We start from the raw sequence: 14651 nt of genomic DNA, 5'->3' as shown, positions 1-14651 counted from the left end.
CACTCTAAGCCTCAATCTCCTCAGTGGTTCTGGCAGCAATCTTGTTCCTCGTTCTGATCCAATCTGCAAGAACACAAGAAGAAGGGTCCTCTGTCTGGCTCATTCAAGTACACTCCATCAACCTGCTTTAAGCCTACAAACTTTTGTTGAAATCACTGGTCCATTAAAGTGTCTTCTCTTATTCTTTGTCTTCATGACTTTACACACTTTTGGTTTTTTATTCTCCTTTTAATGAGAAAGGTAGAGAAGAGGAAAATGCACATAATCAATTAACCGTAGTTAGCCAGAAATCCCCCAATAGCAAATTTTTTGAGAAGTACTTACACATTATTGTCTGAAAAAACTTCCCCTTTTTCTTTTATCTAGAAATAAAATGGAAATGCTAAAATTGCTCATTTTTGCAAGATTATAAAAATAAGAATTCCAGATATCAGGTCATGAAAGCTGTTTCTGTTTATCTGGATACTATAGCAAAGAGTTAAATTACTTACAATGATAGCAATTGAACAAGTTTATGTTATTTTGAAATGCCTATATATATACTTTTCTGTTACAATTATTTTAAGTAAGCAGAATGGTAAATGTTAATAGAACAAGTTCAAAGTTTTCTTTATGTATTTCAAATACTAGAAAGTCTACATAGAAACTATTATATAATAATCTTTAATAATAAATTGATCTAAAACATTTTATTTCAAATAAGTTCATCATATGCTATGCAATTTTTTTAAATAAAGATATTTGAAGCAACACTTAAGAAATATTACTTTGAGAAGAATCTGTGATTTAATAAATTGTATAAAGTGCTGAGTGAGATGACTTGCAGCCCTTTCTGATGTTGGCAAATTTTTAATAGTTCTATTATTTGTAAATTGTATTTCAACAGTCAGTTATTTCTTAAAATACCTTCTGAATGTAAGATATTTTAAAATTGTTTGGCTTAACAAGTACAGATCTTCCTCAACTTATGATAGGGTAAGGTTCCAATAAACCTGTACTGAAATTGAAAATATTATTAAGTCAAAAATACATTTAATACCTCTGAACTACTGGATATCTAGCTTAGCCTAGCATGCCTTAAATGTGTTCAAAACACTTACATTAGCCTACAATTGGGCAAAATCATCTAACACAAAGCCTATTTCATAATAAAGTGTTGAGAATCTCATGTAGTTTATTGGACACTGTACCAAAAGTAAGAAACAGAACGGTCACATGGTCGGTTGTGGCTGTATGGGCTGTTTACCCTTGTGATCAGAGACTGATTTGGTGCTGTGGCTATGGCTGCCCAGCACCATGAGAACGGATCTTACTGCATATTGCTAGCTTGGGAAAAGATCAACATTCAGAATCCTGCTGGTTTCTACTGAACATGTATTATTTCCACACCATCATAAAGTTGAGTACTCCAAAATTACACCATTGTAAACCGGGGATTATCTGTGTTTGCTAAACAGTAATTAGATGCCAGAAACTCCTCTAGACATGAAGGATATAATAGGGAAGAAAGCAGGTAAGATCTTCCATGAAGTTTACATTCTTTGAGGTAGAAGTGGAGATAACAGTAAATAAATGAACATGTATAGACAACATAATTGTAATAAAAATACATAAAGGAAATAAATAAAAGAGTATGATAAAGAATATTTGCTAATGGGGTGGGAAGCCTTATTATCAGGTAAGTGACATTTATATACCTCTTCAAATTTTAGGGAGAGAGTATTGGACCCACTGTTGTCTCATCCTTTCAAATTATTGCAAGAGTAATTTCAATATTATTGAGATATAGTGGCTAGACACACTATGGGCATGGTCAGGGCAGTCAGAACTTGTTGGAATCCTGAACACACATAGTGGACAACTTTTGGGATGTCTGCTCACTCACAATGACTTGTATTGTTCCTTCCCTAACCCCTAGGATTTGGCCCCTATAGTCATATTTGTACAACAAGAGCCTTCTACTCTGGGCCTAGTTGATTAGACCAGGTCAGGACCAAGATCAAGTTATTGACTTATTCCTCAATGTGGTTAGAAATGGAATAGGAGCTATGAGTCACCAATTTTGACTTGTGGAAGCCAATTGAATGAGAAAGATGAAGCAGATGTGCTGAGAGAAACATTGACACAGGAGAGAGTTCTCAGTCACTTACTGGCTCCTACAGCCTTCAGATGCTTAACATGGGCATACAACAAGTCATGAATGAGTAACACTTGATTCACTCACCACTTAAGCCTAAAGAAATATTTATACTACTTACAAAATGATTCTACTGCATGTGCTTACTTCATTATTGGATTTTATTTGTATTTCCCAAAACGAGCCTAGTCCATTTCAAAGCTTGATTGTGATGCTTAATGTAATAATTTCTGGTGAATTTCTAAATTGATCTATAGATAGTCTATCTTCATTTATTTTTTTTTTAAATTTTTTTTAATGTTTTATTTATTTCTAGGAGAGAGAGAGAGACAGCGTGAGCAGGGGAGGGTCAGAGAGAGAGGGAGTCACAGACTCTGAAACAAGCTCCAGGCTCCGAGCTGGCAGTCAGCACAGAGCCCGACGCGGGGCTCGAACCCACGAACCGCGAGATCATGACCCAAGCGAAAGTCGGACGCTTAACCGACTAAGCCACCCAGGCGCCCCTAGATAGTCTATCTTTAAAAGGGAATATGTACACAGGGAAAATTGTGACCCAATTAATAACATTAATATCTTAATTTTTTTTTATCTTCCATAGAAATTTTTTATTGTGTTTAAGTATTCATAAACACAAAATTTACCATTGTACCATTTTTAAGTATACAGTTTGGTGCATTAAGTACATTCACGTTTTTCTGCTAAAATTCACACCCCCCCTACTCCCACACACAGACTAGAATTACTGTTACTATTTTCATTGAATATTTTCAAAACCAATGTTAGGAACAGTGTTACAAATCTGAAAGAGATAAGCAAAATTTTATTAATTCATGTATCAGCCATTTGTTTATTTTGTATCTGTCTGTCATTCTGTTAGAAACTAGAGATTCAAAGGGAGTAACAACTTGTCCCTGCCTACAAAGAGTTTGCAATCAAAGAGTTTGATGTTTGCACAAGTATTTGCATTATAGTTTAATAAATGACAGCTTATACAAGGTATATAGAAGAAGCAAAGTAACGACTTCATATGGGAGGAGATGCAGAAGCTATGTTAACTGAAAAGGCTGAGGGAGGTTTTGAAGGTGAGAAATCATCACAGCAAAGGCATAATGTCTAGAACAGCAAAATATATTTGCAGAAAGGCGAGTAGTCTGGTTTGGTGGAGATCATAGTTATGTTTTCCAAACTTAGTGATCTGCATCTCCGGTTTCTGATTTTTGCTCTATTTATGAAGCAAGTATTAAACATTCATGTGATTTTCCCCATATTTGCACATAATTTACATTAATTCCTTAGTGTCATCATTAAATCACTCAATTAACCTCTTAAATGAAATAAATATATTTTCAAAGGAAATTCTATTTCCCTGCCCTAATTTTTTTTCAAAAATCACTTTTTGAAAATAAAAAGTAACACAATAAAACCAAAACAAATAACTTATCTTTTTCTAGATATATAGCATTGACTGTTAAATGCTGTAAGAGGAAATCCACTAGCTTTTGGTTCAAAGGAAATTAGTGTTAAAAACAAACAAAAATGAGGCTTTTCTCTTGAATTAGTCTTAATATATGAAAGAGAATTGAAAGAGTAATATTTTCTTGCTGTGTGGTTGCATCTTATTTAAGATCATGTTCGTGTATTTTTCAAAGTCGATTCAAGTACTACCAATGGGACACATCTCACACTTTAGAAAAGCTGGCTTACAGAATTTTGGTGGTGGAGATAATAACAGACAAGAGGGAAGACTTCAAATATTTAAGGCCTATGGGGCCCAGCTACACAATTGTTAAAATGCAGCACAGATTCCTTACACTATAAAAAAAAAAGTTAGGAAGTAAGTCAGGGCTGAAAGGAGAGCAGAGTGTTAGGACAAAGAGGGAAGCAGTTCATACAAGGGAAATTGCTTTGGCAAAATATAATATAAGTGCTCAAAAACTGTTTCATGGTCCGCTAAGTCAGGAGTCAAAAAGAGCACAAATGTTAGTAAGAAAAGAGTATTTGGAAGAAGCAAGAAACCTGTTTAATAAAGAAGGCATGAGTCATTGATTAGATTGAATTAGCCCTATTTCCCTCTAAAGTCTGTTCTTTCCCCTTTTCCTCATTTGAGGAACACACTACTTCTCGGACGTGAATTTCTCTGGTTACAGGACTGGAAGTGGTTATGAGTTTCTGTAGCAGTAGATTTGTTGCTACCTTCCAGGCAGTTGCACGGATCTTGTAACTGATCATGTTCTTCTTACTGAATAACCTACTAAACATGTTGTGCTAAATTGATTTGTGGCCCATCTCTAACAAGTTTATAGGCCTTCATTAAATTTGTTCATGTACTCCTGCCACTCCTGGTTTTATTTTATTATAAGATCATATTTTTCTATTTGGCTCTTTTTCTTTTCTTTTTCCTTTTATCTTTTAAAAAATATTTTCATCTGTATTAATCATCTTACTTATGATTCTTTATAAGCCACCTTAACCATTTTTGAAAGACTGTGTGTTGATATACAAGATAAAGAAACAGACTTCAAATTCCACTCAATTACCCAAATTAGAGTCTGTAGTCAGTTTTATTATCAACTTTTTCCCCATACCTCCATATCTAATCAAGCAATAAACATTACCTATTCTATTCCTTCCAATCTTTTTATATCAATTCACAGTTGCTGCTTTCATTATGCATTCAGATTTCTTAAATAAGTCAATGTGGAGCTTTCTAAATGGTCAGATGGATGCCAGTGTCTTCTGATCTAAGCTTTTCTGTGTAGAGCTTCCAGAATGAATTTTTACACCACAAATAACACAGCAATCAAAAACAACGATTCATTAATGTGTTACTGTCCTGCTGAGTGTCACTTCAGTGGCTCTCCAGCTTTCAGAATCAAGTTCAGCCTCCTCCCCAGAGCATATGTGACACCTAACAGTTTGCCTTCCATCTTTTGCTGACCCCTCCTTCAAACTTCTCCAGCTTCGTCTGTCATAATGAATCTCTTAAATGTTATGTTTTAGATTCACTGACTTATTTGTGATGTTCTACCATACTGTGTGCTCTCAACCTTTCTCTGGTTGAAATACTCTTTCAAAAGTGCAAAGTGCCGTAACAAACAGTCCTTGAATTAATAAAGTGTCTAATGGCATTTTTTTTTTTTTTTTTTTTTTTTGGAGAGAGAGAGAGAGTGCAAGCAGGGGAGAGAGGCAGAAGGAGAGAGAGAATCTTAAGTAGGCTCCAGACTCAGCACAGAGCCCAAATTGGGGCTTGATCCCATGACCCTGGGTTCATGCCTTGAGCCAAAATCAAGAGTCGGTTACTCAACCAACTGAGCCACCAAGGCACCCCTCAGATAGCTATTTTTTTACTAAATGACTGTTGTCCAGTAGCCCAACTCTATGAGCAAAGCCATGTTAGGAGGTAGATGTCGAAATGGTTGGATGACCTTGTCCAGGGTTGCTAAAAGAACTAAAAGCAGACAAGTCTCAACTTCACATTGTATAAAACAATAAATGTATTGTAAATTCAATCACCATTTACCATCATGTGTTTTAAATCATTGGCAGATGGCCTAGTGATTATATGAACAATGTAAGTTATTGGAATTTCTGGTCAACTGGATACCATGACTTCTTCACTCTCAAGATGCTTTTCTTCTCTTTTTACAAAGGTAAAATAAGGAATCTTAATTTCTGACAGTCTCTGCAATCCTTCACTTCTTAAAAGAATCTGTACATAGTGGGGACCTATGTATCCCAATCTGAGGAGATATACCTACCTGATCTCAAAAGATATAAGATATGTTTATAATAGAATGAACCTCAAAAGTTGATGTTACAAAACTCTGTATTTTACAATTCCATATTATAACTTTTATACTAACATAAATTATTAACATCCACTTGCTTCTTTGCTTTCTGGCATGGAACACCAACTTTAAATTTCCTTGAGAGAATATATAGATTCTTAAACACAGCAATATCAATGGCAATAAGAGGAACAATAATTACTTGGAATCAAGAAACTGCTCCTTCAACAAAGGAGCGGATGTTAGATTTAAGCGATGGACTCCATTTGAGAAAAGTGTACCCATTAAGAAATCAATACTTCTAGCTCTAGGGGGTCAGAGCAAATGTTTTCAGATCCTGCCAAAAAAAAAAAAAAAAAAATTGAGGACTTGGGAGCATTTCCCTACCTGGCCAACATTTTAAGCTTAAGATTTGTCAGACTTTTCAATTTAAGAAGATGTAAAACAAAACAAAACAAAATATTGATGGACAAAGGATTTACAGAATCAAAGTATCATAAAAATAGTATCTATAGAAATGAGCTGTACAATCATACCTATGAAAGAATTGCCTAAGTCAGAGGGGAGGATGCATATTGTCTTCTTATGCTAAAAATGAAATAAGAAAATGTGAACTTAGTTTCCCTAATAATACAAGTTGAATGAGTTTAAAACTGATTAGCAGTGATTTTATGTGTTTGAAGTTTTTGAGGGGATTTGGAAAAATTTTAGTCTTGCCATTTTGAAGGTAATATTCAACTGCTGGAGGTTTATCTATCATCCCAGTGGTATATTCGATAATTCAGTTCAAAATCAATGACAGTTCACCATTCCCCACAGGGCTTCAGTGTTTCTATTTGAAATCTACAAAAGGTGGAGGCAAGAACAAACAGCAAATTTTATTTTGGATCCTCAGCAGAGATAATTCCGTGGTAAGCTAAAGTATGAAAAGTCCAATTCTTCTAAGGCTCAATCAGAATATCCTGACTTTAAAACCAGGGAATCATCAATGAAAATAACATATTTGGAATCAGTTAAATGTGTTCATTTTTTCCCCCTTAGCTCACCATATATCAACACAGATCTACCCCTCACAATAAACTAGAAGGTAACTTGCTACATTCTCCCATATCACTATTTTATGATTTACAGGAAATAGAAGACAAGCAGAACACATATTTGAACTCTGATTAAAAAGGTGAGTCACAGAGGCTAGGTAATGTGAGAGAATTACATGGAATTTCCCCTAGGGTGCAGGATTATTTTATTCTGATTGGACACCTGCACAATTTATTTGTTCATGAAATATGAAAGGGATTATTAGCAACACTAATGATATCTTTTGCTTGTAAGTGGAAAAAAAAAACCTGAAGTAACTCTGATGTTTTTATTATATGAAACAATTAGGCTGGTGAAGGGGAACAAAGGAAAATGCTGGGTGGGTGTGGCTGTTTCAGCTGCAGGCAAAAAGCCTCATTCAATCTGTGCATTTAATTTCTACTCTAAAATAACCTAAGAGATTCAGGGCTTTCAATTCTCTTTTCTTTTTCTTTTCCCATATCCTTTTATAGATACTTATAGACATCTAACAAATTTATATCCTTTCACATTGTTTCCTTTCTGCAGAGGAATTTTTTTCTAAGCATCTAGTAAATATTAGGTCGAATCCTAACATCAATTTGATTCCTGATTTGGGTCAATTTTATAAGTCACCTTTGTATTTCTCCTTGACTTTGCTTATCTTTCCTTGAGCTTTTCTCTCTAAATCACTCTTTCTTAGATTGCTTTCCAATAAACAGAGCTCTGTATCATTCTGTTGATATAAAGGGCTACATTTTGAAGACAGCAAAATGGCAGTTAGATATTGATTTGTTGATACACTGGAACTTTACTACCACATATCCCACTAATCTCAGACCTCTGGGACATGATGGATTCCAAATTTGATGATGCTGTTGTTTTGAACTATTCAAAAAGTAGCACCAGCAAGAGGCAAAGAGTCTTCTAGGGTAAATGCACGGATGGGACCTCAGAAATCATCCACTCAAATCCCTCGGGTCTACAGATGAAACAGTGAACCAAGAGACATTAAGTTATGCACCTAAAGATGTACATTTACTAAGTAGCAATGACAGCACTTGAAATTGGGCTTTATGATTTCTTCTCCAGGGAGGAAATACCACAGATAGCTTTCCCATATGCTAAATATGGGCATGTATTAGTACTCTGTTATGCTTCCTTTATAAGAGTTAATCACTCATTTGCATTTAGTTAAATAGTCCTTCCTTTATTAAAAGTAAAACCGATATAAAAGAGTATGGAGAATTAAATAGTTGTATTTCCCTTAGCATCTGGAATCCCTATGTATTGAAGTCTAAGAACTATCTCAATTTAAAAATAATATTGGTTTTTATTTTGCTCAGTGTTTTATGTAATTTTTCTCATGTCCCAACAATTGCTCGATCATCAAGAAAATAAAAATAGAGGCATGTGGATGGCTATGTCGTTAATCCTCCGATTCCTGGTTTCAGCTCAGGTTGTGACCTAACGGCTCATGAAATCAAGCCCCAAGTCAGGCTCTGTGCTGACAGCGTGGAGCCTGCTTGGGATCCTCTCTCTCCCTCTCTGTCTCTGCTCCCCCCACCCCCCGCTCCTGATCACTCTCTCTCTCTCCCCCCGTCTCTCTCTCAAAATAAATAACCTTTAAAATAAAAATAAAAACAGGTTGTAGATTTTTTATGAAGTTAAAAACCATATAAATCATCAATCCCCAAAATATGTGTTAAGTCAAATGAAAACATATTTTCATATGAAAACCTGTATGAGCATAATTATGGTGCCTTCAGTCATCAAAAACTTGAAACAGCCTGAATGTCCAGCAACTAGAGAATAAACATATGCAAATTCATACAATGGAAGCCTACTGAGTAACAAAAAGAAATAAAGTGTTGATACATGCAACAAAATGTGTAAATCTCAAAAACATTATGATCTGTAAAAGAAACTATACTCAAATGTTCTATATATTTTATTATTCCATTTATACGACATCCAGAAAAAGGAATGTCTGTGGGGGTAGAAAACAAGTCAGTCATCTATGCTCCTAAGTGGCTCAGTCAATTAAGCATCTGACTTTAGCTTAGGTCATGATTTCATGGTCTGTGAGTTTGAGTTTCAGATTCTCTGCCCCTCCCCAACTCATTCTGTGTCTCTGTCTCTCTCTCTGTGTGTCTCACTCTCTCTCTCAAAAATAAATAAACATTTTAAAAAAAAGAAAACAAATCAGTCATTGTCAAGGACTGTAAAGCAGGGAAGAGATTGACAACAAAGTCACAAGTGAACTTTTTGGGGCAATTTAATGTTTTATTTCTTGATTATGACAGTAGTAGTACCATTACTGCATTTTTCACTATGTTCATTGAACTGTACAACCAACAAGGGTGAATTTTTTTAAGTGGAAATGGAACTTCAATAAATCTTGCTATACAAAAGAAACTCTAGTCTTTAAAATGAGATTTAAGACAAAAATATGTCAAATCATTCAGTACATTAACATTCTCATCTCATTAAATTCAGAATGAGTATTTACTAAAATTCAAATCCCTTTTATTTAATAGAAAGACATATAATGTATAGATATTTACTAGCATTTTAGCTTACATTTCCTCTGAAGAATCCTGAGATAGATATTTAAGTAGAAATCTTTTGTTTAGTAGATGACCTCAGAAAACACCAGTAGAGGATTAGGGAAGTATGTCAGAGAAGGGAGCAAGCCAATAAAGTATCCATTATCAAAAAAGTTTCTGCTGCAGGAAGTTTGGACTGAATTTCACCAGGAAATTCTGGGAGCCTGATGGAACAGCCATCTCAAAGTCAGCACTTAAGGGGAAAGAGATCAGGATATTTATCTATCAATTCCTATCAGTCATTGGTAGAAGGTTGCCTCTAGATATTATCAGTGTCCAGTGATCCTGACTTGCCATTAACACTGGAAAAAGAGAGAAAGTTCTTGAACAAAGGGATGTATATCCTGGAAGCTGGAAGTATTGCTGATGTGACTAGGAATGATAAGACCTAAAGATATGGACAAGACAGGTCTACTACACTTACCAAACTACGAGAAGAGAGCATTTCTACAACTTGAAAAACATGCAGCCAGTACTATTCCTATTGGTGAAATTTTAGAAGCAGTTTCCTTAAATTAGAAATAAGACAAAAATATCTACCAGATGCTACCTTACACCTTACTGATGTAATAAAAACTGGATAAAGAGATAAGTGACATAAGGACTGGGAAGGAAAAGATGAGATCACCATTATTTGCAGATTATATATATATATATATATATATATACACATATATATATACACACATATATATTTCTACATAGTGAATGCTAGTAAAGTCATAGACAAACTATGGAATAATATGAAGAGAGCTCAGCATGATTTCTGAACATAGATCAGTACATGAAAGCAAACATTCCTATATACTAGCAATAACCTAATAGAAAATGTAATAGAAACATAGATCATGTACTCACTAGCAATAAAACTATAAAGTAAGTAGGAAAAAACAATAAGATTATAAATAAAGTTATAAAATTTTACTAAATAGTATTTAAAATCTAAATAACTTGAAAGAAACATTTTTTATGAATGTTAAGATTCAATCCTATAAAGATATCAGTTCACTCAAATTAGTCAATAAATTCAGTATCATTCCAATAGAAATTCAAAGAATAATTCTGAGGGAATCTGACACAATCAGTCTAAAACATATGTAAAATTATAAAGTTCTGAAAGGAATGTAGAAAAAGATCTTATCATGTATCAGGATACATTACAAAATTACAGGCGTTAAAACAGTGTATTTTTGGCACAAGAGTCAGCAGGCATATCAATAGAAGACACTAGAGAACCCAGAAAGATACACAACCCTTGCAAAATCTGTTATAAGGTAAATGGGACATTTCAAATAACTAATAACATTTCAAATAACTAAGAATAGACTATATTCCATTAAAAGCATTGGCCCAATTGACTTTTTTTTCCTATGAAAAAATAGTGAAATCATAGCATTACTTCCACTATGCAGAGAAATAATTTCCAGTTGGATTAAAAAGCTAAATATAAGAAATTTTTAAATAATTGAAAAAATATTAGATTAAGTTTATGCACCTGAAACAGGAATCTTTCCTTAACTAAAGTAGCAAAAACTAAATTATAAAATAAGTATAGCGTAAATTTGACATACAAATTATATTTTGTATAAAACATAGGCACTATAATATTTTATAAGGAACAGAATAGGAAATATCCCAACTCATTTACCAAACATGTATCAGATGGCTAATACATAGAACAGATTAGATAGATAGATAGATAGATGATAGATAGATAGATAGATAGATAGATAGATAGATAGATAGATGATAGATAGAAAATGATGATAGCTTGATTGAATTCTCATTAAAGTTCAGTTAACCACTTTCTCTACATCTGGTAGACTTAAGTAACATATGCCATCCGGGGACACCTGGAGGTATCAGAGGTTAAGCATCTGACTCTTGATTTTGGCTGAGGTCATGATCCCATAGTTTCATGAGTTTGAGTTCCATGTCAGGCTCCTCAGTGATGGTGTGCAGGCTGCTTGAGATTCTCTCTGTCTCTCTGCCTCTGCCCCTCCCTCGTTCACACTCTCTCTGTCTCTCTCAATGTAAATAAACTAAAAGAAAAAAAGCTTAAAAAATTACATATACCATCCATAACAAGACCGCTTCTCAAATTGTGCACTCAGGCCCCAGAAACATAATCCAGATATTCACTGTCACTTTACTTGTGCTTTTTAAAAATGTTTATTTATTTTGAGAGGGAGAGAGAAAGAACATGCAGGGGAGGGGCAGAGTGAGAGGGGTAGAGAGAGAATCTCAAGCAGGCTTCATGCTCAGCACAGAGCCTGACACGGGGCTCCAATTTCATGACTGTGAGATCATGACCTGAGTGGAAATCAAGAGTCATATTCTTAACCAACTGTACCACCCAGGCACTCTATGATTCCTAAGTAGTCACCTAATAATATTGTTCTGTTTTCAGTTTTCAAAATATTGTGCAGTTCACCATTCTTAAGCAACTTCTACTTTCAGCCAAGGTGAAGTAATAGGGACCAGATTTCTCCCCATTTGAAACAAATAACAATGTGTATAAAACAAGAATTTACACTATACAGCAAAGACATGGGGACCAGAAGAGATGAGCCCCACCGATGCTACAGCTTACTGCTCTGAATTTCGGGGAGGAGGAAGTGCTTGAAGGGGGAATGGAAACAGAGTCCAGGTGACTCTGAGCTGAGGAGATAGAGCTGGAGCTTGGAGACTCTAAGGAAACTGGAGCTGTGGGGCCAAATGACAGACAAGTGAGCCCCGCACAGTTAGGGAACACAGGACATCCACAGATGGTCCCACAGGGAATTCTGTGGACTATAGATCAAAGAGTACACATGAGGAAATGCCCACAAGGCTGGGAACAGAATCATCTGAAAGGAATAGAGGGAACAATGCTCAGCTCTCACACTGCTTTGCCCTCAACCCAATCGCGGCTAACTGTTCTCTCGTCTTTACCAATAACTGTAGTCCTTCCATAGCACCATTTTAAACCTGTCCGTTCTCTACCCACCACCTGTTATCTTCTGGGCTTACTCTCTTAGTATGCTGACCACAGCAGTATCACAGGGAAAAATAAGAAAACTTTGGCAAATCTCTACAATTAGCATCACCTAAACAGATGAGATTTATTTGATTTCTAGCACAAAAGAGATGCTAAAGGGACACACAAAAAATACTTTGAAGCTAAAAATATGGTAACCAAAATTTTTAAATTCCATGGAATGGAAAGAGACCCCTTCAAAAAAGTATGACTAAGATGGGGCGCCTGGGTGGCTTAGTCGGTTAAGCGTCCGACTTTCGCTTAGGTCATGATCTCGCGGTTCGTGGGTTCGAGCCCCGCGTCGGGCTCTGTGCTGACTGCCAGCTCGGAGCCTGGAGCCTGTTTCAGTCTGTGACTCCCTCTCTCTCTGACCCTCCCCTGCTCACGCTGTCTCTCTCTTTCTCTCTCCTAGAAATAAATAAAACATTAAAAAAATATATGACTAAGAAATATACTTTGTCATGCACCATTTCTCTGAAAGCTAGTGAAAAATGTCATCTAGAAAAACAAGGCAATAATCCACAAAGAGAAAACTGTGGGATCCAGGAAACAGGGTCTAAAGCAGAAGAGTAGAAAAAGAAGTCCCCAAAGGGACATCTGTGCAGTAGATGAAGCCTGTCCAGAATAGAGGATAAATAGAAGTGTCTAGAGGTCATTCTCCACAAAGAAAGTGTGTGTGTGTGTAAGGAGAGAGAACAAGAGAGGTTAGTTGTATGAGCATTTGGAAAGCCGTATGAACTTGTTGGCTTGTTGGTGCTGTTGGGAAGAATTAGCAATTTAGAATTTAGAATTTACACAGACTTAAAGTAAATTAAATGAAAAAGCAAGAGAATTATTTATTCTGGGGATGTGGAGGATAAAGAAGATTGTACTAGAAGGGAAACAATCATGATATGCTACTTGGCTCTGCAATGAATAATATTTATAGGAACATGAGGTAAGTACTGAGGATCGACTTAATCAAATGTTGTGATAAAGCTATCTTTAAAGAAATGCAGAGGAGAATCAATGGGGGATAGGAGAATGAGTATAAAATAAAGTATATAATATATTAAAAATGAAACAAAGTGACAGCAACAGAAGTGTATTATATACAAATACCAGGAAAAAAAAACTGGAAAGAGTTGAAAAATTACTGTTTTTGAGGAGAAAGACTGAAAGATAAAGCAGAGAGAGAGCTTTTAATCTGAACAGAGGATCCAAAGCCCACTCTGCACTGACAGCAGTGAGCCTGATGTGGGACTCAAACTCGCAAACTGTGAGATCATGACCTGAGCCAAAGTCAGACACTCAACTGACTGAGCCACCCAGGCACCCCTGTGGCTTTTCATTTTTTACTCAAAATTGTTTTAGTTATCTTTATGAGAGTTATATGTATGTTTTCTCTCTAACAGGCAAAAGACAGATATTATCCTTCATACTGATGGCATGGACTATTTCTACTAAATGAAACATTTTTAGACATTGCTGTAGGTGTTGACTAAGTGTGCAGCCCATTCTCTCTGGTACCAGCTTCTGTTTCAGCTTTGCAAAAAGTTTCGCTAATTGTGGCAACTGCCTACCCCAGGGTGCTGCTGATTAGCTGGTGCACTGAGTGTTATTGCTGCTGCTGATTGTCTCCTCTTGGCCAACTCGGCTGATACTTCGTGTTTGACTACAGTCTTAGTAAATGCCTCTTTTCTGGAAATTTTACAGTGCCATGCTGGCATGCAGAACCTTACTGACCCTAATTAAGGACAAACCTAAAGTTGAAATGTGATTTGTTTTAAAGATACTAGGAAACCAGTAGGCCTGAGTTCAAATGTCTGATTACCCTCTGAGCTATTCTGATCTTGAATTCAGCATGGAACATTACTGAACTCAAAGAACATGTGTTTAACCCTCTTTCTGTGCATGATTACTGACTTCCCTCTCTCTATCAGCTGTCTGGCTCTCCTCCAGAGCTCTGGGCCACTCTATCTAGTGTTTGTCATATGTCACCATTTGAATGCAACCACGACTCTGCTGCAGCTTCTTTAGCCTGTAACTTATCTTCTTTGCCT

This window comes from Hyaena hyaena, unplaced genomic scaffold (genome assembly GCF_003009895.1).
Source record: "Hyaena hyaena isolate Hyena2069 unplaced genomic scaffold, ASM300989v1 scaffold_32, whole genome shotgun sequence".
Lineage (NCBI taxonomy): Eukaryota > Metazoa > Chordata > Mammalia > Carnivora > Hyaenidae > Hyaena > Hyaena hyaena.
Note: the sequence above shows the minus strand (reverse complement) of the source record.